Source organism: Neofelis nebulosa, chromosome 3 (assembly GCF_028018385.1).
Source record: "Neofelis nebulosa isolate mNeoNeb1 chromosome 3, mNeoNeb1.pri, whole genome shotgun sequence".
NCBI lineage: Eukaryota > Metazoa > Chordata > Mammalia > Carnivora > Felidae > Neofelis > Neofelis nebulosa.
The window spans coordinates 21,505,210-21,531,520 of NC_080784.1; the positions used below are offsets into that span (position 1 = coordinate 21,505,210).

The 26,311-nt window shown below is 39.1% G+C and overlaps 1 protein-coding gene and 1 long non-coding RNA gene across 7 annotated transcripts in view; one reads left to right on the plus strand and one right to left on the minus strand.

Moving 5' to 3' along the window:
- Positions 1-20,497, minus strand: part of LOC131506449 (uncharacterized) — a 39,988-nt gene extending 19,491 nt beyond the window's left edge. Inside the window, exons 1-2 of the long non-coding RNA XR_009258945.1 lie at positions 20,301-20,497; positions 19,092-19,138 (exon numbers count right to left, since the gene is read on the minus strand). This is a non-coding gene — a long non-coding RNA (uncharacterized LOC131506449). The remainder of the gene's footprint in view (positions 1-19,091; positions 19,139-20,300) is intronic.
- MTUS1 (microtubule associated scaffold protein 1) overlaps positions 20,048-26,311 on the plus strand; it is a 174,412-nt gene continuing 168,148 nt past the window's right edge. The window contains exon 1 of one of the 6 annotated variants that reach the window (XM_058720073.1): positions 20,048-20,380. The gene's annotated coding sequence lies outside the window, so the exon portion shown is untranslated. Of the gene's footprint in view, positions 20,381-20,741; positions 20,848-26,311 lie in introns of those variants that run through there. The other 5 variants (XM_058720071.1, XM_058720074.1, XM_058720075.1 and 2 more) reach the window with 5 other exon arrangements.

Below are 26,311 nucleotides of genomic sequence, written 5' to 3' on the forward strand. Positions count from 1 at the left end.
AGAGAGATAGAAAGATAGATACACAGATGTATATACACACATGTAGATGTATATATACTCAATATATGTGTATATGTACACACATATACACACATACACACACGTAATAAAATATTGCTTGGCCATAACAAAGAATAAAATCTTGTCATTTGTGACAACATGGATGGACCTAGAAGGTATTAAACTAAGTGAAATAAGTCAGACAAGAAAAGACAAATCAAACATGATTTTACTTATATGTGGAATCTAAAACAAACAAACAAACAAGGGTAAACAGAAACAGACTCATAAATACAGAGAACAAACTGATGGTTGCTAGTGGGGAGGAGAAGAAGGGATGGGTGAAATAGGTGAAGGTCATTAAGAGGTACAAACTTTCCGTTATCAAATAAATAAGTTGTGGTGATGCAATGCACAGCATAGGAAATATAATCAATAATATTGTAATGGCTTTGTATAGTGACTGATAACTACCCTTGTCACGGTGAGCATTTTGCAATGTGTATACATGTTGAATCACTATTCTGTACACCTAAAACTAATATAATATTTTATGTCAACTCTACTTCAGTTAAAAAAAAAAACAACAAGTAAGTGGGATCATACAGTGTTACTCCTTGTGTCTAGGTTCTTTCTTTCGTTGAGCATGATGTCCAAGATTCATCTATGGTTTTGGGTGTTTCCTTTCTGGATAATTTTCCAGTGTTTGAATATACCACAATTTTCTTATCCATTCATCTGTTAATGAGCATTTGGGTTGTTTTCAGTTTTTGATGGCTTGAATGCTCTTGTTCATGCCTTTCTGTGGATGTATGTTTTCATTCTTCTTTGGTAAATACTTAGGAGTACAGTTTGTGAGCCATAGGGTAGATGTATTTTTAACTTGATAAGAAATTGCCAAATCTTTTGTGAAAGTGGTTGTACCATTTTGCAAGTTATGGAGTCCTACCACATCTTGGCCAATATTTGGTATTTTCAATACTTTAAATTTTAGCCATTGTAGTTGGGTATGGAGTGATATGTCATTGTAGTTTTTTAAAATTGTATTTTAATTCCAGTACAGTTAACATACAAGGCCATATTAGTTTCAGGTGTACAATATAGTGATTTAACAATTCTATATATTACTCAATGCTCATCATGATCAGGGTACTCTTAATCCCCTTCACCTAATTTCACCCATCCCCCACCCACTGGTAACTAATAGTTTGTTCTTTATAATTTAGAGTTTGTTTCTTGGACTCTCTCTCTCTCTCTTTTCCTTTTCTCATTTATCATTGCAGTTTTAATTTACATTTCTCTGATAACTAACAATATTGAGCACTTTATTCTGTCCTTATTGGACATTCATAAAACTTCCTTTGTCATGTGTCTCTTAAAGTTTTTTATTCACTTTCTTTTTGGATTTGTGTCTTTTTTGTTACTGAGTTGTAGTGGTCATTTTAAAATTCTGAATACAAGTCTTTTGTCAGGTATATGTTTACATACACTTCCCAGTCTGTGGTTTCCTATTCATTTACTTTCCTTTTTAAAATTTTTTAAATGTTTATTTATTTTTGAGAGACAGACAGACAGAACATGAGCTAGGAATGGGCCGAGAGAGAAGGAGACACAGAATCTGAAGCAGGATCCAGGCTCTGAGCTAATAGCTCAGAGCCTGATGCAGGACTCAAACCCAGAGCCTGATGCAGGACTCGAACCCACGAACCCTGAGATCATGACCTGAGCTGAAGTAGGACACTTAACCAACTGAGTCACCTGGGGAACCCCTATTGCAACTTTTAAGGGAAGTGTAGTGATAGAGGAAAAGGCAGGGTACTTCACAGGTACTTGCAATTTTAGATCACAACCAGAGTAAGAAAATTAGTGTATGGGGTCTAAATAATAAAATCACTGGTTAAAAGAACAGTGAAGTAGGAGAAAATCTTTGATATGAATTTCAAATAGTTACTACCTATTAGAAGTTTTAAGACAGAAACTACATTTTGTACATTATGTCATACTTTATACAGTGGATTTTTAAAGAGTATCTGTGTGTGGTAAAGCACACAGAAAACATAATATTCATTTAATAAATATTTTGGCATTAGCTATGATAAAAGAATAGGAGATACCTTAAACTTATATAATATGATATGTCAATTATATCCCCATAAACTGGAAAAAGGAAAGTGATTATTACATGTGTATCCATATATTTCTTTTCCATAATAATAGTTGGCCTTTCTTAAATATTTACCACAACAAATATTTTAATATTCTCATAGAGTTCAGTTGCAGCTCAGTATCACTTGAAGTCTTCATTAATAATGAGACTACAGACTAGATAGAAAGATCTAAGTTCTAATATTCCATTTTTGAAGCAAGAAGAAAGAAAAATATTTGCCAGTCATGGAGTAAACCTAAGTATCTTTCAAAACTATTGAACCTACTGAAAGCTTTTCCTAAGGACATCCCAGGATCGATATAAAAGGCACTGCAGAAAATGAATATTTAATGATCGGCAAGCCAATATGTTTAATGCAAAGAACAATGGCTTGGGAAAGTAGACAGAAGGATTTTGTTACATTGGAGGATCAAATGAATTCCAATTAGTCTAATGATGAAACCTTTTAAGTCTTTGCTTTATGACTGTTGTCCTGAAATTCCAGTCATGGGTTTATTATAGATCCTATTTTCACAGTCCTCTGAACTTCACCACAAACACGCAAATAATACAAACTTATTATCCACAATGGGTCCGTGAACCTAAGATTAAATTTAACTTTATTATTATTATTATTGGCTTATTATTTTTACCTTGGGTACAAAACAGAAGACATATCAACAGCCTACAATTTTTTTAAAAAGTGTTTCAAGGATCTCCCAGCTTCCAGTTCACCTTGGTCTCTGAATGAAAGATAAGGGATAATTTGATCAAGCAGCAACAAAGAAGTCTGACAGGTCAGGCTGACCTGGAAACAGTTAACCTACCGAAGTCTTGAAATCAATGTAACTGGGAAAATTTCCCCTCTTCGAAGCAATGATTTGTTAGTCCATTTCCTTAGAGATAAAATGGCCAGTCCTATTATGTCATGTGGATTTTTTTCTGGAGATTCTAACTTTTTTTTCAGAGAGAGTGCTTGATTTCCTCAAAGTTATAGGATTATTGGGGCCCAGGGGGTGTGGTGTGTCTATGCCAATTGATGAGTCAGGGACTAAGGAGGGAGAGGACACCACGTGTACCTGTGCATGCGCTTGTGTGTGCGTGTGTACTGGGGGATATTGCTATGAAGAAGGCTCTCTTTTGCATCCCAGAGTATGTTTACTATATGACTTTTTTTTAATGTTTATTTATTTCTGAGACAGAGAGAGACAGAGCATGAGTGGAGGAGGGGAGAGAGAGAGAGGGAGACACAGAATCCAAAGCAGGCTCCAGGCTCTGAGCTGTCAGCACAGAGCCCAACGCAGGGCTTGAACTCACGATCTGTGAGATCATGACCTGAGCTGAAGTCAGACACCCAACCAACTGAGCCACCCAGGTGCCCCTACTATAGTACTATTATTTTAATCTCCCTAAATAAGCTTTTTGGGGGTATGGTTCTACTTTATTCTTTCGAATTCTATATTCAACAATTCTTTGTTTTTACTTCTTAGAATGCTCTTGAGATTTTTGTTTTTTTTTTACTTTTTTTCACACTAGAGAAATGAATAAGAATATTGAAAAGCGATATAAGGCCCCCAAAATTTGGGACCAAGTTAAAGCAACCAGCAAATGGAATTCATCTAAACGATTCTTAAGGCACTGTTAACTTTGGAACAATTAAGCTAAGCTTTGTAACCTAGAGTAATTTATTTGACTACTCTTCACCTCAATTCCTTTATCTATAATATAGAGCTTAAAAATAGTACCCAGCACATTGGGTATTACAAAGACCAAATCAAATTAATAGATGTAAAAACACTTAGAACAATGCCTATCAAATAGCAAGTGTTCTATAAATGTCACATATCCTTATTGTAACTATTTGAATTTTCTTTTAAAAAAACATAAGGAACAATGTTATGCCATTTATATCAGTCAAAATCTTTTTCTGATGTAGATCAATTTTATTTCTATATTTCTATATAATTTTGTACCATGATCATGGGTTCAAGTTCTTTTATTTTACTTTATTTCATACAAACATGATCTTGCACCTTCCAGTGAATTACACCTTCCAGTTACTTGTCATTTTAATTTGTATATGGTAATATATGATGGTTTTACTTATTTAAATATTTTTCGGCATTTGAACTAATGCTAATTTTCTCCATTATAGGTAATGCTGCATTGAAAATTTTGATATTAGTTTTCCTCCCTCCGAGAGAGGGAATGGGTAATGGGTCAAAGAACATGTAATAGGTTACCCTGAAGGAAGATATAGTCATTTAATATTTCTACCATTAATATATGAAGTATACCTTCTGCCTCTCCCCAAAGACTTGTTAAGGTTGGGTTTTATAATTTTTTAATTTTTTTCTTTAGTATATAAGGGAGACTTCAAATTGGCTAGGTTTGCCTTTTTCTTTTTCATTTTTAATACAACTGGGAATTTTTTTTTTAAACGTGATGATTTAGTTTATATTTTCTTGAATGTAAACTTTGTGAGCATTCATCAAGTGGAAAGTGGTTATTGGCTTACATAATCATTGATTTTTCTCATATTTTCTTGGGAGAAATCTATTACCAGGTTATGTTTGTAATATATATATTCCATATTAGAAATTTTCCTTTATAATATTTTTATTTTTTATTTTGCTGCATGAAAATTAAAAGTTTCAAAAGCATGTTCAATGACTCCATCATACTCCTGGTAACAACCTTCATTTCTCCAGTGATCAGAAGTGTATGTTCTCGCCACATCTGAGAAAAATAACTACTCTTCAGTTTCTAAAAAATTCTTTTACTCTTTGGTGCAGCTGGAATTTATTGTAGTATTTGAGTCTCATGTGTTTATGTATCTAAGTTGATTCCTTCCAACTTGCTAGCGAACTATTTGGAAGTCAATGTAGTAAGTGGTTATCATTTGCCGTATGTTTGCTTTGTCTCCGTTCTGGGTCAGTTTCATATTTCAAACTATGATAACTCAATTCCATATGATTTTGATCATTGTGGCAGTGTATTCTATTTTCCAAATATGCTAGACTGAATCCATCTTTATTATCTATGAACATGCTTTGATACTGTCTTCCATTGATTTTTCACTGCTAATTCTCAGTGGTATTGTAGTTGTACTGCACAAATCTATATATATTAAAATAAAAAATACATTGGTGTCTTTACTTAGTTTCTCTAAATAAACATATGGCATAGTTCTTTAGTTATGTTTTTAAGTTTTTTCCATTAGGATTTATTAATTTAAAAAAATACCCTGTGTTTCAAATTAAATTTATTCCAAGGTATTGAATGCATTTGTTGATATGGCAGATTCTGTTTTCTAGTTGTGTGTAAAAACTAGTTTTTATTTGATTCCATTGAAATTGTCTGTATTCAACCATGTAACATGCAAAGTCAGATCTGTTCACACTCTCTGTGTTGTGATAGTGAGGACAAGATTACCTCATTATATGTCTGAGTATATTGACTCTAGTGTTCCTTTGTTGAGAGATTTTTAACAGCAGACTGTACAGTTGTTCCTGGCCTTTTTCATTGAAAAATTACCATTAGAGGGGCGTCTGGGTGGCTCAGTCAGTTAAGTGTCCAACTTTGGCTCAGGTCATGAAATCGCACTCTGAGTTCGAGCCCCACGTCAGGCCTTGTGCTGACAGAGAGCCTGGAGCCTGCTCCTGATTCTGTGTCTCCCTCTCTCTCTGCCTCTCTCCCCACTCCCGCAAAATAAATAAACAAATAAAAAAACTAAAAATTATCATTAGAGTTAAAGTTGTGTATTGTTTTTGAGCTATACATTTGGGACTGAAGCACAAAACACATATCTAGGAAGAGTTATAAAGGTGCAGTTGTTTGGTGCTTGGAGGTTAGACTGACCTGGTTTCTAACGTATCCTGTATTTATTAGCTGTGCAACATCGGGCATTTTTATAACCAGATTAGGTTTCAATGTTATCATTTATTAAATGGGTATTAAAATACCTATTTAATAATCTAATTAAAAATGGGCAGAATATATGAAGAGATGTTTTCCAAAGAAGACATCCAGATGGTCAATGGATACATGAAAAGATGCTCAACATCACTGATCATCAGGGAAATACAAATCAAAACCACAATGAGATACCACCTCACACCTGTCAGAATGGCTAAAATCAACAACACAAGATACAAGAGGTGTTTATGAGGGTGTGGAGAAGGGGGAACCTTCCTGCACTGTAGGTGGGAATGCAAATTGGTGCAACCAATCTTGAAAACAGTGTGGAGATTCCTCAAAGAGTTAAAAATAGAACTACCCTATAATCCAGCAATTGCACTAGTAAGTATTTCCCAAAGAATACAAAAATATTAATTCAAAGGTATCCATGCACCCCAATGTTTATGGCAGCATTATCTACAATATCCAAATTATGGAAACATGCCTAGTGTCCATTGACTGATGAAAGGATAAAGAAGATATACACACACACACATACAAGAGATGAAATGTTGCCATTTGCGATGACATGGATGGAGCTAGAGTATTATACTAAGTGAAATAGGTCATCAGGGAAAGACAAATATATGATTTCACTCATTTGTGGAATTTAAGAAACAAAACAAATGAGCAAAGTAAAAAAGAGAGAGAGAGAGACAAACCAAGAAACAGACTCATAACTATACGAAACAAACTGACAGGGCAGGTTGTCGGGGATGGGTGAAATATGGGGGAAGGGGATTAAGGAGGTCACTTGCGATGAGCACCAGGTGATGTATGGAAGTGTTGAATCACTATATTGTACACTTGAAATTAATATCAGACTGTATGTTAACAAATGGAATTTAAATGGAATTTAATTTTAATTTTAATTTAATTTAATTTTCAATGGAACTTAAAAACTTTTTAAAACTTCTACTTAATAGGGTTGTTATGAGTAGTGAAAAATAAACATATGTAACGTGTAAACTGCCTAAATAGTCCATGGTACACCATCAAGGTTTGGTATTATTATTTTTATCATGACCTTAATTAATCTTAGTCACTCAGAATTTTAATGAAGGAATTCTAAATCCATGCTACCTATCAAGTCATCATTTCCTGCTGTTTAAATTAGTACATTCTCTCCTGTTTCTATATCTATTGAATTATCTGCTTTGATAGTAGTATCTTTATTATTACTCCTTTATACTCCTTTTACATTTCATTAAATATATTTTTCCTATCCTTTTTATTTTTACCTATGTGATCCTTTGTACTTTAATCATTTTGATAACCTTACTTCAAGGGTCCAACCGCACGACTTAGTTTCTACAAAAACACAAGGACTTCATGAGGTCCTCTAATGCTGGAGCAGTTCTCTGTATTCCGTTGCACTGAGTCAATTCCTATTCCTTCACAAAGTTTAAATTTTCTCACAATTCCAAGTGAAAAGAGCATAGGACTTATGAAGACCTGGATTTAGGTCCTATTCCAAAAAAGTTGTGGTGATCATCAGATTAACTCAAATGAAATAACGAGTATGGAAACTACTAGCAAAATATGTAGCTCATAATAGTCCTCAAAGGAAAGCTGTTTGCGGGGGCCCCTGGGTGGCTCAGTCAGTTAAGCATCTGACTCTTGATTTCGGCTCAGGTCTTGATCTCACAATTTGTGAGTTTGAGACCTGGATTGGGATTGGGGTTCTGCTTGGGATTCCCTCCTGTGTGCTCTCACGTGTTCTCTGTCTCTCTCTCTACATAAATAAATTAAAAAAAAAAAAAAGCTGTTTCCCTTCTGCTTTTATCCTTTTCTTTCTCTATGGCTTCCTTTCAGCATCCACGGGGGCTTCTACAAATCTGCCTAAACAATTTATTCTCTATGCTGACAAGAAAGCCCACCATACAGGTCTCGAGGCAATGAAAATCTTCCATTTGAGAGTCATTTGTGCCTGGAAGATGAGAGGTCATCATTTCCGAACATAAAAGCAGACAGAGGAATAAGGACAGTAAAATCAAAACCCATGGGCAACATCCATAACAAAACTAGAGGATAGAGTATGTGCATGAAGCTCCAAACACTGTAATTGAGGAAAGTTAAGGACAGCTACAAGAGCTGGTGGTATCAGCAGCTGTATAGTAGAACGCAAAAGGAAGCAATGAGGTATTGATAGATCTGAGAATCTCGAGATAGCCAATAAACATTCACGCAAAGGCTTGGAGGTTCATTTTGAGAATAGCGGGTGAAACCGGAAGAAGTTTTGCGTATGACAAGGGCAGGGGGTGCAAAGTGTCTGGAGGAGCACGATGAATGATCAGAGCTAATTAGCCAAATTTCCACTCCAGGGCAAGCACTACACAGAGGAGAAACTCCTGGGATACTAATGCTAATTGAGTCGAACAGGGACAATAGAGACAAAGGAAGGAAGAGGGTCCACATGAAAGTGAGGAAGAACAGAGTCAAAAGATCTCAAAGTAAGCTGCTGTATTTTTAAGCACTACACAAAAACAACTATTTCAGCATTAACTAAAAGACATTTCAAAAATCTGGGGCACCTGAGTGGCTCAGTCGGTTGAGCGTCCGACTTCAGCTCAGGTCATGATCTCACAGTCCGTGAGTTCCAGCCCCGCGTCAGGATCTGTGCTGACAGCTCAGAGCTTGGAGCCTGCTTCCCATTCTGTGTCTCCCTCTCTCTCTCACGCTATGTCTTTCTGTCTCTCTCAAAAATAAACATTAAAAAATAAATAAATAAATAAATACATAAATAAATAAATAAAAGACATTTAAAAAATCATAAAAGATATGAGGCAGCACAAAAACGAGAATTAGAAAATCTCAGAAATGAGATGCTAGAATCAAGGGACAAGTCAAAAGTAGAAATAAAATCAATTCAGAAGCGAAGACTACACTAAAAGAATACACAAGAATAAACACAAGAATAAATAAAAACAGGAGATATGCCTTAAGAAAATAGAAAATAAGGGGCGCCTGGGTGGCTCAGTCACTTAAGCATCTGACTTCGGCTCAGGTCATGATCTCACAAACCCTGAGTTCAAGAGCCTGCTTCAGATCTTCTTCTCTTTCTCTCTCTCTCTCAAATAAGTAAACATTTTTTAAAAATCAAAAGAAAATAGAAAATAAAAGAGAAAAAATTAAAAGAAAAAAATGAAGGAAAAATATTAAAAGGGTTTGAGGAAAAAGTCAGAGATGGGCAAAGAAGATATAACTTATGTTTAATGGGAGTCCCTAAAAAAGAAACTAAAGCAAGGAACAGAATAGCTATCAAAAAGACCCTTGGGGTGCCTGGCTGGTGCAGTCGGTTAAATATCTGACTCTTGGTCTCTGCTCTTGTCATGATCTCAAGATTCATGGATTTGAGCCCCACAATAGGCTCTGTGGTGATGTTTCAGAGCCTGCTTGGGATTCTGTCCCTCCTCTCTGCTCTTCTCCTGTTTGGGCTCTTACTCTCAAAATAAATAAATTTTAAAAATTTGAAACAAAACAAAAAACAAACAAACAAACAAAACAACACAACAACTTCCCTAATTCCCATAACCAAGGACACTTTCCTAAAATGAAAAAAAAAAAAATTGAAACTTTGACACCATCGAAAAGTTACACTAAACATTTATAAAAACTGACCCAGAACTAACAATATCAATGCATATTATAATTAAACTATATTTTAAAAGGAAAAAAAATTATTGTGGACATGTAGGCAAAAAAGTCCATTTGTAAGGGAAAAAATTCAGATTTGCTATCAAACTTTTTGACAGTAATGATTTAGACAGAACAAAATGAACTAATACATTTAAGATAAAGAAAATATGAGTTGAGGGCTTTCGAGGGTAAAGGCTGCATTCAAAATGTTATTGCTGTGCAAAAACTCAGGGATACAGTTCCCATGAGCACTTGCTGAGGAATCTACTTGAGAACAAGCCTTGGACAACCATAACGATGAGACATATAGACATACGACTTACAGGTAAGCATTAAACACACACATACACATAGGTATATACAGGTGTGTGTGTGTGTGTGTGTGTGGTAGTACATTTGGACTAAATAAGGATGTGAGAAAGTGCAATCTGTGATGGAAATACACTCGAAAATGTAGAAAAATACATTTAAAACGTGGAAAAATAATAGGGGTAACAAACCCAAAAAATATTAGTTGTTTTTAGTAACCTTACTGGAAATGGTATTAATGGTGTTATATTCTGGGGCCTTGTGTGAGTATACTGTGTGATTAAGCAAATTAATAACTGAATAACATTATAATTCTCTCACCTCTTTGTCCTTGGAAACCAAGATTCTCTGTGGGGAAAAATTATATATTGTCTAGGTATAGACATACACAATAGATGACAGGTACAGATATAGAATATTGCCTAACTCTGTCCCTGAAATAGTGACTAACCTAAAATCAATGAAATTCTTTAATACCCAGATTGTGATCTAGGAATACCTTTTACCACTGAAAGAAACCGGCTTCTTAGAGAAATGGCTTACTCCAAGTCTGGGTCAGTAAATGTACAAGATCTTCCTGGAAAATAATATCGTATCAGATAGCGAGGAAGTTCTTAAAGGTTACTAATATTATTATGTGATAAGGCCTTAGGCACCAACGTAAAGAAACTCCCAAAGGCCAAAAATGAGAAAATTTGATAACTATAGTGGTTTGAAATACATGATTTCATAATTGAAACAAAAAACAGTGACCCATTAATTAGTTACCTTTATAGGATTCCAGGAAAACAACTCATTATTTTATTAAAACTGGGAAACATAGGGAAAGAATCAAGTATTTTTCCTCTTTCCAGGACTATGAACTATTCCATTGGGTAATTATATAATACAGAAGGGCATATTTCTTTTTATAGAAATATTCCAGCAAATAGGTGAAGAAAGAATGACTGAATTATTAACATCATTCTTTTGCAAACTGTAATGAAATCATGAATGTAGGCATTAAGCATAGATGACTGCTAACATCATAAAAAGTGAGTCCATCAGACATTTTGTACCTCCTGGTGAAAGAACATGATACCATCAATGAGGTATTCTTTCCCCAACTAAAATCAAACCTGAATTTTATCAAGCCTGTAGGCCCAACCACCAGCTAAAGGAACAAGGAAGTGCAATCAGCAAAATTCAGACAGTGAGAAACTCTACTGATCAAATGATTCCATTTCTTCAACAAATCTACTGCCAAGAGAACTGGGTGGGGGGTGGAGGGGTGGTGCAGAGAGAGGGAGAGAGAGAAAGAGGGAAGGAGAACATAGAGATTAAAATAAATATTAACAAATAGGAAAACTAAGGTATAGTGTTTAGGAATGGATACATGGATGACAAAATTATGAGGAAAAGCAAGAAATTGATTACCACAGAAGTCAGAATGGGCTGAAGGAGGAGTAATCATCAGGAGGGAGGCAACATTCTATTTATTTCTTGACTGAGGTGGCATCAGAATGTGTATTTTATAATATTTATTAAAAAACTTTTTTTTAACGTTTATCATTGAGAGACAGAGAGATACAGAGCATGAGCAGGGGAAGGGTAGAGAGAGGGGAGACACAGAATCTGAAGTAGCCTCCAGGCTCTGAGCTGTCAGCACAGAGCCTGATGTGGGGCTTGAACTCACGAACTGTGAGATCATGACCTGAGCTGAAGTCGGTCGCCTAACCAACTGAGCCACCCAGACGCCCCATACTTTATAATATTTATTAAGTTATGAGTTTGTTTCATATGGTTTTCTGTGTCTGTGTTCTATTTTACATTGAAGGTAAGGTATAATAAGAAATATATGTATTGGTCTTTGACCCCAGTTCCCGGCACAACGCTCCTAAAACCCTTTGAATTTCCCAAATGATAGGAGTTATCTTTTGTCACTCATAAGATGCCCCTTTTGAGCACACCACAGTTTTTTCTAATAAAGTCACTTAGGATGGGACCCTTAGATAGCCTCAGGATAGGGCTGGTCACCAGAAAGACCAGGTGATTAGAGGATTGAAACTTTCAGCCCCAGCCTCCAACCTCTGGGAAGGGAATGGCATGTGTGGCAGATTAATCTCTGAAAAATTCTGAACCACAAGCTTTGGTTAACTTCCACGTTGGTGAATGCCTCCATGGCAAACCCTAGTTCCATGGGGGACAGAAACCCCTGTAGTCTGGACCCTTCCAGACCTCACTCTGCGTATCTCTTCATGTGGTTGTTCTCCCGGGTCCTTTATATCTTTTCTAATAAACCAATACATATAAGTAAATGTTTCTCTGAGTTCTGTGAGCCTCTCTACAAATTGATCCAACCCGAGGAGGACGTCATGGGGATCTCCAACATTTATGCATTTTGTCAGAAGCACAGTGACAGCCTAGACTTGAAATTGGCATCTGAAGCGGATGTAGTCCTGTGAGACTGAGCCCTTAGCCTATGGGATCTGATGCTAAGAACTGAGTTAAATTTGTAGGGCACCCAGTCTGTACTCGTGGAAAATTGTATTGCTTGTGCTGGGAAAAACACACTGGAGAAAGTTGAAAAAAAATCAGCCATATCTTTCTGGACACGAGGTTTGAACTAGTTAAATTAATATTTGAAGTCTTATTTCCAGGTACATGCTTCTATTAAAATAGAAGCCTGCTGAAGTTTACTTAGAATGCCAAACTGTTAAAATAGGTAACTCTAGGTATTTACACTAAAAGTGGTATTTTTGACTTCCAATTTTTTAGCAATGGAAAATTCTTCTGCACTAAAGACCATGGAGAGAAATGGGATTTCTTGGTACCCAAGACTATCTGGAGGGTATGGGAAGAAAATATGAGACCTTCTATTTAGCTACCTGTCTGTCCATCTATATTTTTAATCTTATTCTTTTCTATTTTTGTGTATAGTTTATTGTGTACATATTAGTATTCTAGTGCCATATATAATTTATAAATAAGTGAATATTGGGCATGGATGCTCAATTTTTTCTTATAGATAAGGAAGTACAAGAGGAATGGTTTAGAGACCACTGGCCTACTCCCTTGAACATTTTGGGCACGAAAAAGAGGCTGAAATGAGGAAGGATGGCAGGTCTTAGTACGCTGGACGGAATGATATTTTGCGAATGCAAACCCTTCCGTAGCCTCAAGTTCATAGGCCAGTGGGAAGGGAAATGAGTGTTATTAGGAATTCCAAAGATGAGCTCATATACAAATCATAAATACATGGATAATATCATATTTCATCCTCACAACCCCGTGAGATCTAAAGAAATAATTTTATAAAAGAGAAACAGAGATCAGACAAGTCAGATCAAGTAAAGCATATCTAGGTGTCAAAACTAAATCTTCTAACTCCAATTGGTGTCCTCAATTCTGTACTGATAATAGTATTTTTTTTATTGTTTGTAGTAGACATATCCTCCTATTTAAGATTTGTGAACAATAATTTTTTTCCTGAGAAACAACAAATAACTATTAGTTGTGGGTTTCTAGAGCAGATAATCAAATTATAAATTAGTGGGGATTAACCATAATTTTGTAGGTACTCAAAAAGAGATCAGAAGTGTACTTATCCAGAACAGATAAATCTTTGGTTGTGTTAAATTACTGTCCTGGATCAGCAACCTGACTTGTCAGTGTTCTAGATACCCCAAAGTCAGATTGTCTTACTTGCTGATAACTAATCAGGCCTTGACTTACAACGTTGGAACACTGCAGTATGTTTCAGGCAAACGTAGTATTACCCTACTCACTGGCTGGAAAGAATAACGATGATAATACTTTCATTGGCTCTTTTCTGAATTGCCAGCCCATGTTTATATTTAGAAGAGTGATTATATTTTGAGGAACGCTTGTCTAACAGCACGAGAGCTAAATGCTGTTGTTCATTTAGTTTATGACTCTTCCTACGTCATTATGATTTGCAAACATTTGCTAGAATTTACAGCACGGAGCCCATTGGACTGCATACCATTTGCAAGGGGGAAGATCGCAGAGTCAAGTATGGATTGGCAACTATGAATCAAGACCAAAAATTGCAAAAGGAATGCATAAAGAGCCAACCAGTGGACCAGGCCTGGAGGCTGGTCACAATGCAGCAACACTGAACCCATTAGGCCTCAGGGATCAGTTGGCAGGGCCTAAAGGGGATGGGGGCAAATTGGAAAGCTGCCCCCAGCTCCCTAAGGGCTTACATTTGGCCAAGAGAACAAGCCAGAGGCATACATTAAAAGCAAATTCAAAAAGTCTAGGTAAACTGGGATAGTGCCAAAGGTATGAGACTTCAAAGCCACAGACTTGTTATTACGTTTGTCACGAAGCAATAAATAGTTTGAAATTGAAAATACATCCCCTTTTTAAGGGAAGACTCCATCTTACTGGAGCAAGTATTAACCAATTCCAAGTGTGACACAGTTATGATTCATTGTCAAGAGTAGATTACACACACCAGTAGTTTCTTGAGTCATGACATTTTAAGCACTCAAAGTAAACATTTTCAAAGTGGTTGCATAACAAACTGGTGGTGCTATATTTTTCTTAATTTCTTCCTAATATGCAGAGGTCAAAAGCAGAATGGCAGGACAAGTTGTTTGTGTGTGAGCTAAGATAATTTTGGCATCATGCTGTAAGGATGGCTCCTTCTACAGAGTCTATAAAAGGAATAGAAGGATTGTGGAAGATGCCTTCCAAGATATGGGAGGATGATAGAGTTTCTCAGATGCTCTCAGGTCATTCTGAAGGGAGGAAACCGTATTTCCTTATTGCTACTGCTCTGAACTTGCCACAAGAAAGTTCTTTCTTGCGATAGATACTTGATTTACAAATCTGCAGCCTTCTACACAAGAACATTCCTACCCTGATAGTTACCCTTCTGGAATATTGATAGGAGAGTCTACTTAAGTCTCCAAGTCCACTGGGAAGCGGGATGGATAATGAGAAACCCGGGAGTTATTTGTGAATAAATCAAGACCACTGACTGGTCTCATACTGCTTTCTTGCAATCATTGCTACAGCTAGTTAGTGTGTGTATTTGACCATGCATGTCTCACCATCTCGGGACACAGGACTTAAATGTCATGTGGCTATTTGCAATATACATTTTCTGTCAACAGAAATAGGAAAAAGGTCATCCACAGGGTCAGAAAATTCCAGTATTCTGGGTCTTTGTTACTTCTACAGTTCTTCAGCACCTATCAAATGGTTGGCTGACTACAAAATTTCTGGAATGCGTTTAAAGCAACTGCGTCTCACTCTGAGGCAAAGGATCTGTGGGCATGTTAGAATTTTACCATGAGTTTGACTTTCAGAAGGATATATGAAAAAACTGCTATACACACACATATCTATTTACAATCAGTCCTTGCTGTTATAAGGCTTGATTGACATTGGCCTAGTCCCTGAGTGGGTAAATCATCTTGAGATAAATTTTATGATAATACTTCGTTTTTTTTTTTTTTTCAAAGCCGCTATGTAAAATAACCACATGAAGTTTCTTACCATATTATATATATTGGTGTTTTCTATTTGGGAAATGTTGATCTGAAACAGGAGTGAAAAATTTTTCTTTTTGAAATTAGTGCTAAGAAGAGCTTTGCTTCCCTTGAAGAACTCTCAGCCTCTTCTGAAAACAGCAATTATGTAACTGGTTGGGGCACTTGGCTACCAGGAAGCTCAGTGGCTTACTTTGGTTACTCATTTGTATGTTTACTCTTACCTGTAAGTTTTGCCTTGGATCCTATTTTATACTTCTAAACATCTATTTATTTTTTTTTATTTACTGTGACTATCTTTTAGAGTTATTCAAACCCCTCATTCAATGTAGTGGAGATATAAGTAAATATAAATAAGTAACGAATTTTTAAAAAGCAATCAAGTTTGGGAATAAAATGACTCCATGACTTTCTCACCACTTAAATCAGTGTATTGTAGTTTCCATTTTGGGAATTGAGCCTGAAATTCTTTTTTTCATTTCTGATTGAACGCAACTTCGAGAAAATTAGCTGAAAACTACTCCAGGGAGATGTCAATGTTAATAAAATTCTAACGAATTTGCTGAGTCATCATTTCACCATAATCACAGAATGTTAGAATTTTATGTACCGAATACTTCCTTTCTAGATAAACTAGAGAAGAAATGGTTTGAAAGCATCAATTAGGCATTCTTCTTTCCCCCTCCTCCTCCCCACCAACACATGTGATATTTGACAATTTATTTTACCTGTAAGTGAAATTAGTAGGGAAAGAATTTTAGTCATTCTTGATGTCAAAACCTCAAGCAGTGAAAAGTTCTTAGATATTGGAATGGGTATCATTATTTACATGGTTCAAAATCCAAAAAATACAAAATTATATCTAGTGAAAAGTTTCTTGTCAAATTCTGCCCTCCAGATGCCAAGGTCCCTTCCCAAGATACAGCCAATATTATCAGTTTCTGACATATCTTTTCAGAAATATCTTACGCTTATACAAATTTATGTATATATGCTTACATACAAGAGTGTATAATTGCCCTTTTTTTTTAATTTTTAAAATTTGTTTGAGAGAGAGAGAGTGGGCAAGTGGGGGAGAAGGAGATAGGGCGGAAAAGAGAGAGAGAGAGAGAGAGAGAGAGAGAGAGAGAGAGAGAGAGAGAGAGAGAATCCCAAGCAGGTTCCGTGGTCAGTACAGAGCCCGACTCCAGGCTCCATCGATGATGCTGGGATCATGACCTGAGCTAAAATCAAGAGTCGGATGCTCAACTGACTGAGCCACCCAGGTGCCCCTAATTCCTCCTTTTTTTTTTTTTTAATATGGATTAATATTCTTATAGTTGAAAAAAGTTTTTTTTAACGTTTATTTATTTTTGAGACAGAGCGAGACAGAGCACGAATGGGGGGAGGGTCAGAGAAAGAGGGAGACACAGAATCTGAAACAGGCTCCAGGCTCTGGGCTGTCAGCACACAGCCCAACGCGGGGCTCGAACTCACAGACCGTGAGATCATGACCTGAGCCGAAGTCGGACGCTCAACCATCTAAGCCACCCAGGCACCCCAATCCCTCCCTTTTAAAAGAAAATGTAGCATACTATAATTGTTTTGAATTTTTAAAAAATTGTGCACATAAAGCGTCTGGGATAACATCGTAAAAAAGTACAAAGATGGGGCGCCTGGGTGGCGCAGTCGGTTAAGCGTCCGACTTCAGCCAGGTCACGATCTCACGGTCCGTGAGTTCGAGCCCCGCGTCAGGCTCTGGGCTGATGGCTCGGAGCCTGGAGCCTGTTTCCGATTCTGTGTCTCCCTCTCTCTCTGCCCATCCCCCGTTCATGCTGTGTCTCTCTCTGTCCAAAAATAAATAAAAAACGTTGAAAAAAAAAAAATTAAAAAAAAAAAAAAAAAAGTACAAAGAGCTTTTACTTTTTTAAAGTTTTTTTAATTACTAGAACATAGAGCAGTGCTTATTAACATTGCCATGTAACACACTTGTTTATTTCTTTAAAAAAAATTTTTTTTTTCAACATTTTAAAATTTATTTTTGGGACAGAGAGAGACAGAGCATGAACGGGGGAGGGGCAGAGAGAGGGAGACACAGAATCGGAAACAGGCTCCAGGCTCCGAGCCATCAGCCCAGAGCCTGACGCGGGGCTCGAACTCACGGACCGCGAGATCGTGACCTGGCTGAAGTCGGACGCTTAACCGACTGCGCCACCCAGGCGCCCCTTAAAAAAATTTGTTTAATGTTTACTTATTTTTGAGAGAGACAGAGTGCAAGAGAGGGAGACACAGAATCTGAAGCTGTTAGCACAGAGTCCGACACAGGGCTTGAACTCACAAACCGCGAGATCATGACCTGAGCCAAAGTCTAACAGACACTTTACCCACTGAGCCCCTCAGGTGCCCCACACATTTATTTAAATTAAAATTTTATTTTAGTTTTTTCCCCCATTCTTCGTCATTCTTTTTCCTCATTGTCATCAAATGGACAAGCTTATACACATCTACCATTTCTTGTGTATTGAAAGATGAATTATGTTTAGACTTACCGCCTCAAAGGACATGTGCACTTACGGTTTCGTTACGTAGTATGAATTGCTCTCAATGGAGGTCATTTCAATTTACATGCACATCAGCATTGTCACTGCCTGTTTCTCCAAATTTTTGCTAACACGCAGTGGTTATCAAACTTTTCAATCTTTGCAGTTCTGATAAATGAAAAAGTGTTTTTTCTATGTAGTTTCAATTTGCATTTTTCTAGTACAGAAAAAAATTCTGGTAACTTTTTTTTTTTTCTTAAGGACAAAGGACCCCTAAGTTGTGTGGAGTTATTATCTGACCCTTAACAGGTTCCTGGAGTCTGGAGCAGGTTAACACTGGAGTTCAGAGATCAAGAATATGGCAACATGCCCAGAGCCAACATGGAAAGAAAAGTCAGCAGGCCCCACTTCAAGCATATTTGCCTTGACAGAGTCCCTGATGATGTCCCTAGAAGGTAACTTCTGTTTTTATGTGCATGCAATTAGAAGCAAAGACTCAGATTTCCCAATGACCACAGAAGTTGCTTCTAATTACTTAGGTGAGGGGTGTTTTTTTTCTCTTTCCTTTCCTGCAATTTATCCCTCAGAAAAATGAAGTAAAACAGGTTCTATATTTACAGATATAACTAAGTCACACAATAGAACTATGGGGGGTTGGACCAAATCACCTGGGTCACATGAGGGTTATAAAGATTAAATGATATGTTTAACACTAGGACTATTTTGTTGAGGAAGGAGGCATGTTGCTAATTAGCATAATTGCCCCCTCACTTGCAGGAACTATGTCAGTGGGTTTGTTTTTGGGTTTTGGTTTTAGTGCTTTTGCATAAGGGAGAATCATTCATTGGTGTTTAAAGCTGTATCTGCTTAAAAATAATCGTATGCCTTTTCCTAAAGTCCTAGATACGTTCCATGTCTGTCCTTGAAATAAGTACTTCAAAAGCAAGCAAGAATTGTCACACAGTAGAATAAAAAGACTAGGTCATGACTTAGGCCGGATGCCTTTGCACTTACCTCTGGCTAGCTGTGTGACCTCAGTAAGTCACTTGAGCTTTCTTCAACTGAAAAATGGAGATAATAAACTGATCTATTTACTTGGGTCTTATTGAGGAAATATTGGGACATTGTACATATGAAAAGTCTGCAACTATAAATGACAATACATCTGTTAGCTGATCTAATGTTGATAGTATAGAAAACTTAAACACAGTATCCTCAGATTAATTCTCTGAAAAGACTTATTTCTCTTAAAAAGCCTTTAGCAAGTCCAAACCAGTTAATTATTACTATTGTTTTAATTTTGGTCTCCTGCACCTGGGTGGCTCAGTCAGTTAAGCCACCCACTCTTGGTTTCAGCTCAGGTTAGGATTTGAGGGTTAGTGAAATAGAGCCCCGTTTATGGCTCCACACTGACAGCACAGAGCCTGCTTGGGATTCTCTCTCTCCCTGTCTCTGCCCCTCCCCTGCTCACTCACGTGCTCTCTCGCTCTCAAAATAACTAAACTTAAAGAAAAAAAAAAGATATTTAAGATTTTGATCTCAGGTTGTCTGACATTTAACAGTTAAAAATATGCCAATAGAATAAAACATTTTATGAACGTAATGGACAGCTATGGATGAAATTCGTTCAGTTTAGCAAAGAAGGACCTCATTTGTGTTTAGAGAAAAGTGGGTCGGCCTCGTTTATCCCCTGGTGTTGTATTCTGTACACGTTTTATTCTAAGATCTAACAGCAGGAGCTCATTTCTTTAACCTTTACTAGGTGTTTGCTAGTAAACGTCTTAGTAGGACGAAGCTAAAACAGACCAGGAGTCTGACACTCTGAAGAGACCATCAGTGCTCGTTCCTAGCACACCTCCGCCCCGACCCTTCTGCGACCTCCCCACTCCCTCCCCCCACCCCCGGCCCGCCCTCGCTGCAATGCCCCACGGCTAGCTGGAAACCAGAGAGCTCGCACGGATAAGCGAGGGGGCAAGAGCCGGGAGTAGGCAGAACTCCAGTCGCCCGCGGGGACCTGCGTGATCTGGGGACGCGCGGCTCAGGCAGGTGCGCGGTCAGCAGCCCGGGGCGCCGCGTCGCACGTGGCAACAGGTGCAGCGCGGTCCCGGGCAGACGCCCGGGTCTGGGGCGCGTCGGCATTTAGCCCGGGAGCTTGCGGGGCTTCGGGACTGGGACGCGGGAGCGCAAGAGGGGGCAGCGAAGCGGCTGGCCGAGCCCGCCAACCTGCGAGCGGAGCAGAGTCGAGCGCAGCCGAGCGGAGCCGAGCGGAGCGCGGCTGGGGCCGCCCTGGCCTGCGTGCCGAGGTACAGCCACTAGCGACTTGCAAGTGTCTCGGGGCACAGCCCCCCCTTGGTCGCCGCCTGCCCTTTGTCTCCAGCTGCAAGGCGCAGGCTGGGGCCGCCTGGAAGGGGAGGCTGCGGGCCCGGGGGTGGGGGGGCAGAGGCGGCGGCGCTTTTCTATTTACAAGTTTCCCGAACTCCCCGCCCTTGCTCCACCCCCAGCGGCTCGGGAGGCGGGGAGGCTGGGACGCCCCGGACTCCGGGTTCCCGCCCGGCTGCTGCAGCCTCCGCTGGCCTGCGGGGGTGGGGTGAGGGCCTGGCCGTGTGTCCCCAGGTGCGCACGCTGCCCGCCGGGCACTGATTGCGCCGCGGGCCTCCGGGGTGGGCCTGGAGCTCCTCCGCCGGGGGTCCGGAGGGCGCCCGGGCTTGCAGTCCTGGTTTCCCCCGTCCTGCGTCTCGGCTCCCGGAGGAGGAGGAGGGAGGAGCTGCGGGTAAGCGCGGAGTTGAGGCGATTCCCGCAGCACGGCCTGTCCGAGGTGGAGATCTCAGGCGAGGGTGGCGAGGGGACCTCCAGGACGCGACCGTCACAGGGTGACGGGACTAGCTTTGAGGGAGGGGGCGGGTATTCCCGGGGCTTGGGTGGGGGCAAAGTTGGGGAGAAGCGGGGAGGCACCCGCAGTGGAGCGGAGGCTCTGCGGGGAGCGGGTCTCACGTGGGGTCAGCTCAGCTGGTGCGGCGGGGACGGATGCGGATCTCCGTAGCTGTCACCTTCAAAGTGACCCGAGGGGTTTCCAGTAGACTCAGCCTGACAGGCATCTGCTCAGCCGGAAGCCACCCACCAGACACCTGACCCGCGGGGCCGGCAGTCCTGGCCTCGCGCGGTGCGGTTCGCTCGGGCCCATTCTCAGCTAAAGCACCCGGGGCTGAAAATGTGGCGTTCCTGAGGTTTGCTGCAACTCCCCAGGCCCTCCGTCCCGAGCCTGCCTACTTCCTGCAGCTCACTTGCGCTTTCCTAGCTCTCTAGAAAAATCCGTTCCAAAGTAAGGTCACCTGATTGACGACTAATGTGTTTTCTTACCTTACATCCTCTTCTCCGTTTTCAAGACGTACTCTTTGCTGCTAAGTTATTTGTTGCCTTTGACTTGGAATAACTTATTTTGGACTAAGAATAGGAGAGATTAATTTTCACGTAATTTTTCACATACTCTGTTAACTACAACGGAGTATTCAGCAGTGGGTGTGTAAGAAAGGAAATCCAGTGTGTTTGTTTGAATAAAATCAAAGTCTTAGGCAGAACGGGGGAGGGGTGTAACAGGCAGCGTTCAGGTTTTGCCAGGTGAAGGGATTTCAATCTCCATCCCACTAAATCCTTAGCCCTGGGGGTGGAGGGTGGGGTGCAGGTGTTAGGAGTGGAGGGAAGGAGGGCGGCAATCTGGGAGGGAGGGGAATAAAAAGGAAATGAGTCGCTGCTTCCTGGGAACCTATGACCTCCTTAAGGAGTCTAGATAACACCCTGATAACTGTGTGTGGTTAACCTGAAGAAGAACTGAAGCGCTTGGAAATGCAATAAGGTAGACCAACTAGTTTGTCAGGGATCATTGGGCCAGGAAATGATGGACAATTTAAATTGAAACAGTGATGCCCTCCCTATTTGTATAGTGCTTTGCAATGTATAAAATGCATTTATTGGTATTTATCTTTTTCTTTATCGTTCTTTTTCTTGATATTTTTCTTAAATGCAGCATTCCATAAAGAAATTATACAAAGAAACGATTGGAACTACTTATCCTTAGAAATAAAAACATCGTAGAAATTGAGTTTAAGATATATTTAACTCGTGCCAACTTTTCCACTTCTTAAAACTGTCTTTATGTGGAGAAAATAGTGCTTGGAGAAGAGCTGAGCCTTTCCATTCTGTATCAGTAATACATGGTTGCAATTTGGGATTATTTCATAGGGTTATAAAATTCCGGCTAGATTTTTTTGTTGGTATTTCAGTTACTAGTCTTAAGCACTTAGAAAGCATGTCCCATGTACCCTTAATTCTGAGTAAGGTTCTTTTTACATCTGTTAGAACAACCTCTATGTCCTGGAGTAGAGACCATTGCAAACCAGATTGTGTTTGTTGATAAGAGATAGTTGTGCATTGTACATACCATTAGGAACAACATTCCTCAAAATGGCTTTGTTCCAATTTCAAAAGTAATCCTTGCTGTAAAAAAAAAAAAAAAAAGGTAGATTCAGAAAAAGTATAAGTGTTAAATAATTCCACCACCCAAATATAATCACAATGTTTTCTTCATGCTTGTTAACACATAACATAAATAGGTTTATTTTTTATAATTACATTTATACACGTACAGATTGCATGCTGATTTTTTTTCCTGCGTAACTTAGGAAAAAGCTCACCTATCATTACAGTTCTGCAAGAGTTTTATTTTAGTGGCTACATAATGTTACATTATATAGAGGTAACATGGTTGTTTATAAGCTGAACTTTTATTTCCAGTTACTGTTAAATATATACTGTTGCAACAAATATCCTTTATAAAACCTTATCTACAGGGCATATTTCCTTAGGATGGAGTCCTTGAAATACAGTTGATGGCTCAAAGATCTCTGGAGACAGATGGACCATTTGCTTTGCAAAAAATGTTTTACATAAGTATGATCCCACTAGCACTCTGAGAGTCCTTGTGTTACTATAATGTTGTAATATGGGGGATCACTCTTAAAAGGAAAAATAATTCCTTTTATTAAAAAATTTTTTTTAATGTTTATTTTTTGAAGGAGAGAGAGAGAGAGAGCATGAGCCTGTAAGGGGCAGAGAGAGAAAGGGAAAAACAGAATCTGAAGCAGGCTCCAGGCTCTGAGCTGTCAGCACAGAGCCTGATGAGGGCCGGAACTCACTGTGAGATCATGACCTAAGCTGGAAGTCAGACGCCTAAATGACTGAGCCACCCAGGCACCCTGGAAAAATAATTCTTCTAGCTCTATAAGTGAACAGTGCTTTCTTTATATCTAAATTTCCATTTCTTTTATTACAAATTATGTATACCAAAAAAAATTAAGTTATTTTTAATTTTTATTCCTTTTTAATTGAATGTAGGACCACATTTTTTTCTATTGGGGTATTAATACCTTTCTATTCATAAGAACTTTTATGGATTGATAATCTTTCACCTTTCATGTTGCATATCTTTCTTCCCCATTATGTCTTGGCCTTATAAAGACCAGTAGTACATGTTTATAGTGGTTTTGACTTAGAGATGTTCTAGATTTTAATGTAGCCAAGTCTGTTGACTTTCTCAAAAACATAATCAACACTTTTGAATCCTAGCTTAAATACATGACCATGGCAGAAGATGACTTTTAAAAGAACCCCCTGCCCCCCATGTACCCTTAATTTTGAGTAAGGTTCTTTTCAGATCCATTAGAACAACCTCTGTGTACTGGAGTAGAGACCATTGCCAACCAGATTGTGTTTGTTGATAAGTAATAGTTGTGCATTGTGTATACCATTAGGAACAACATTCCTCAAAATCAGAACAGAAAGTTTGGAATTACAGGGAACAAAAATGTTTGAGGTATGTTGTTCTGTGATAATGTCAACTAGGCTCACCATCCATCTAGTTTTACTCATTTGTAGTAGTAGTATTTTGCTGTTCAATGATTGTTATAGTTCCATACTGAATTGGTGATGAGTCTTGATATCCAGACAGATGTATATGTAGTTTAAAAGTTGTCCCAAATTTCCAATATTATTGATAGATGAAACTATTGAAAGAGGGGAAAAAAACCTCCTGACTTCCCAGACTTGAGTTCTCTTTCCATACTATGGAAGCTTAAGTACACCCTGAGAACTTTTAGAAGCCTCGTTGAGGGTGCTCTCCATGTCTGAGGACCCACAAATAAACCACTGGACCATACATCAGCCAGGAAGGTGAGGTTGGTGTGCTGTGTGTGTGTGAGGGCACTTAAAAATGCACCCCAACTTTCTCTACAGGCAGGTGAGCCTACCACGAGGTGACCTCCCCCATTGGCCTGGCAGGGACTTAGACAGCAGTGACTGTGGCCTTTAGAGAGGTGAGGAGAGACTGAGGGTGAGTGACTGTGGGCTGTAGTTGAAGGACTAGGTCATAAGGCGTATGACTTCACCAGCCTGAAATTTGGTTCGGAAAAGCCAGCTTTACGCATGGTTCCCCAAACTTGACTTAGGGAAATCTGTTATAACCAAGTCACTAAGTTTGACTGGCCAACGACTTCTTCTAAAGATGTATTTTTCTAGGGGCGCCTGGGTGGCTCAGTCAGTTAAGCATCTCACTTTGGCTCAGGTCTCGCAGTTCGTGGGTTTGAGCCCCGCGTCGGGCTCTGTGTTGACAGCTCAGAGCCTGGAGCCTGCTTCGGATTCTGTGTCTCCCTCTCTCTCTGCCCTTCCCCCACTCTCTCTCTCTCTCTCTCTCTTTCAAAAATGTTAAAAAAATTTTTTTTAAGATGTATTTTTCTAAATCAAGTTTCTACAAGATTGCTGAAATGACCACAGTATTATTTGAAATCAGTTCTAACTCTTCTATGTGGGCAGTTATCCAGGATATTAATGCATGATTTTTTTTGTTCATTTGGCTCCAGATGAAAAAGATTTTTCCATTTTGGGGATGACAGATTTGAGGGCTAATCTTTACTCTGTAGACAAATACAGTAAAACTTCACTTTCATACACAGCAAGGTATTTTGCAATTGGTGATTGCCCTGACGTATCATGTTGACACAATCAAGGAAGAAAGGGTTTGCACAACAAATACAGAGTAGTAAGCCAGTTTGAATCTAGAGGTGTTTTACTTAAGTAAATAGCTTTCAAGCCCTTCAGAATTCCATTTTTGCATCTCTATCTTTGATTCCCAAACAGCCTCATTTATTTAAAAAAAAATTTTTTTATGTTTATTTCTGAGACAGAGACAGAGCATGAGTGGGGGAGGGGCAGAGAGGGAGGGAGACAGAGAATCTGAAGCAGGCTCCAGGTTCTGAGCTGTCAGCACAGAGCCTGACGGGGGCTCGAACTCACAAACCGTGAGATCATGACCTGAGCCAAAGTTGGTTGCTCAACTGACTGAGCCACCCAGGTGCCCCACCTCATTTATTCATTAAAGCTAATAGGTTGGGGGTGCCTGGATGGCTCCTTTAAGCATCCGACTTCACCTCAGGTCAAGATCTCATGGTTAATGAGTTTGCGCCCCGTGTTGGGCTTTGTGCTGACAGCTCAGAGCCTGGAGCCTGCTTAGGATTCTGCATCTCTCTCTCTCCATCTCTCTCTCTCTCTCTCTCTCTCTCTCTCTCTCTCTCTCTTTGCCCCTTCCCCTCTCATGCTCTGTCTCTCTCTCTCTCAAAAATAAACATTTTAAAAAAACTGAAAAAGCTAGTAGGTTTTCCTTAGCCTGCAGTTTATGCCCAATATTGAAGAGAAAATATTTCAAGATAAACTGTATTTAGGTCTTGCTAATAGTCGTATATCTAAGTTCATGAATGTTCTGTGTATGTATTACTTGCATGAGTAAAAGTAAGAAAAATCACTAATCCTACCACTATTCTAACATAGAAGTTTTATTTCATTTTGAAGTTGTAAAACTAAAGATCGTTTTAAAGTCCCTTAAAGTTTGTCTTGAGGAGACATGTTTACTTGTTAGTAGGGTTGACTCGGTTCTTTTTGAGCATTGAAAGGTCATGTGAAGGTAGTACATAAGTTTCTCAAAGTAGCTGCAAAGGGCAAAGTGGTCACTGGGAAATTAACTTCCAGGTAGTGTAGTTTCCCCGAAATTGTACCCCTTTCTTGTTGCAGTAAGAGTTGTGCTAAGTGGAAGGGGAGGTCTGGCCAGCTTGGCACTGTGTGTGCACAGGAAGAAAAAGCAGAACAAAACAGACTAAGAATGTGTCAGTCTTAAAGGTAAGGTGCCATGGAGA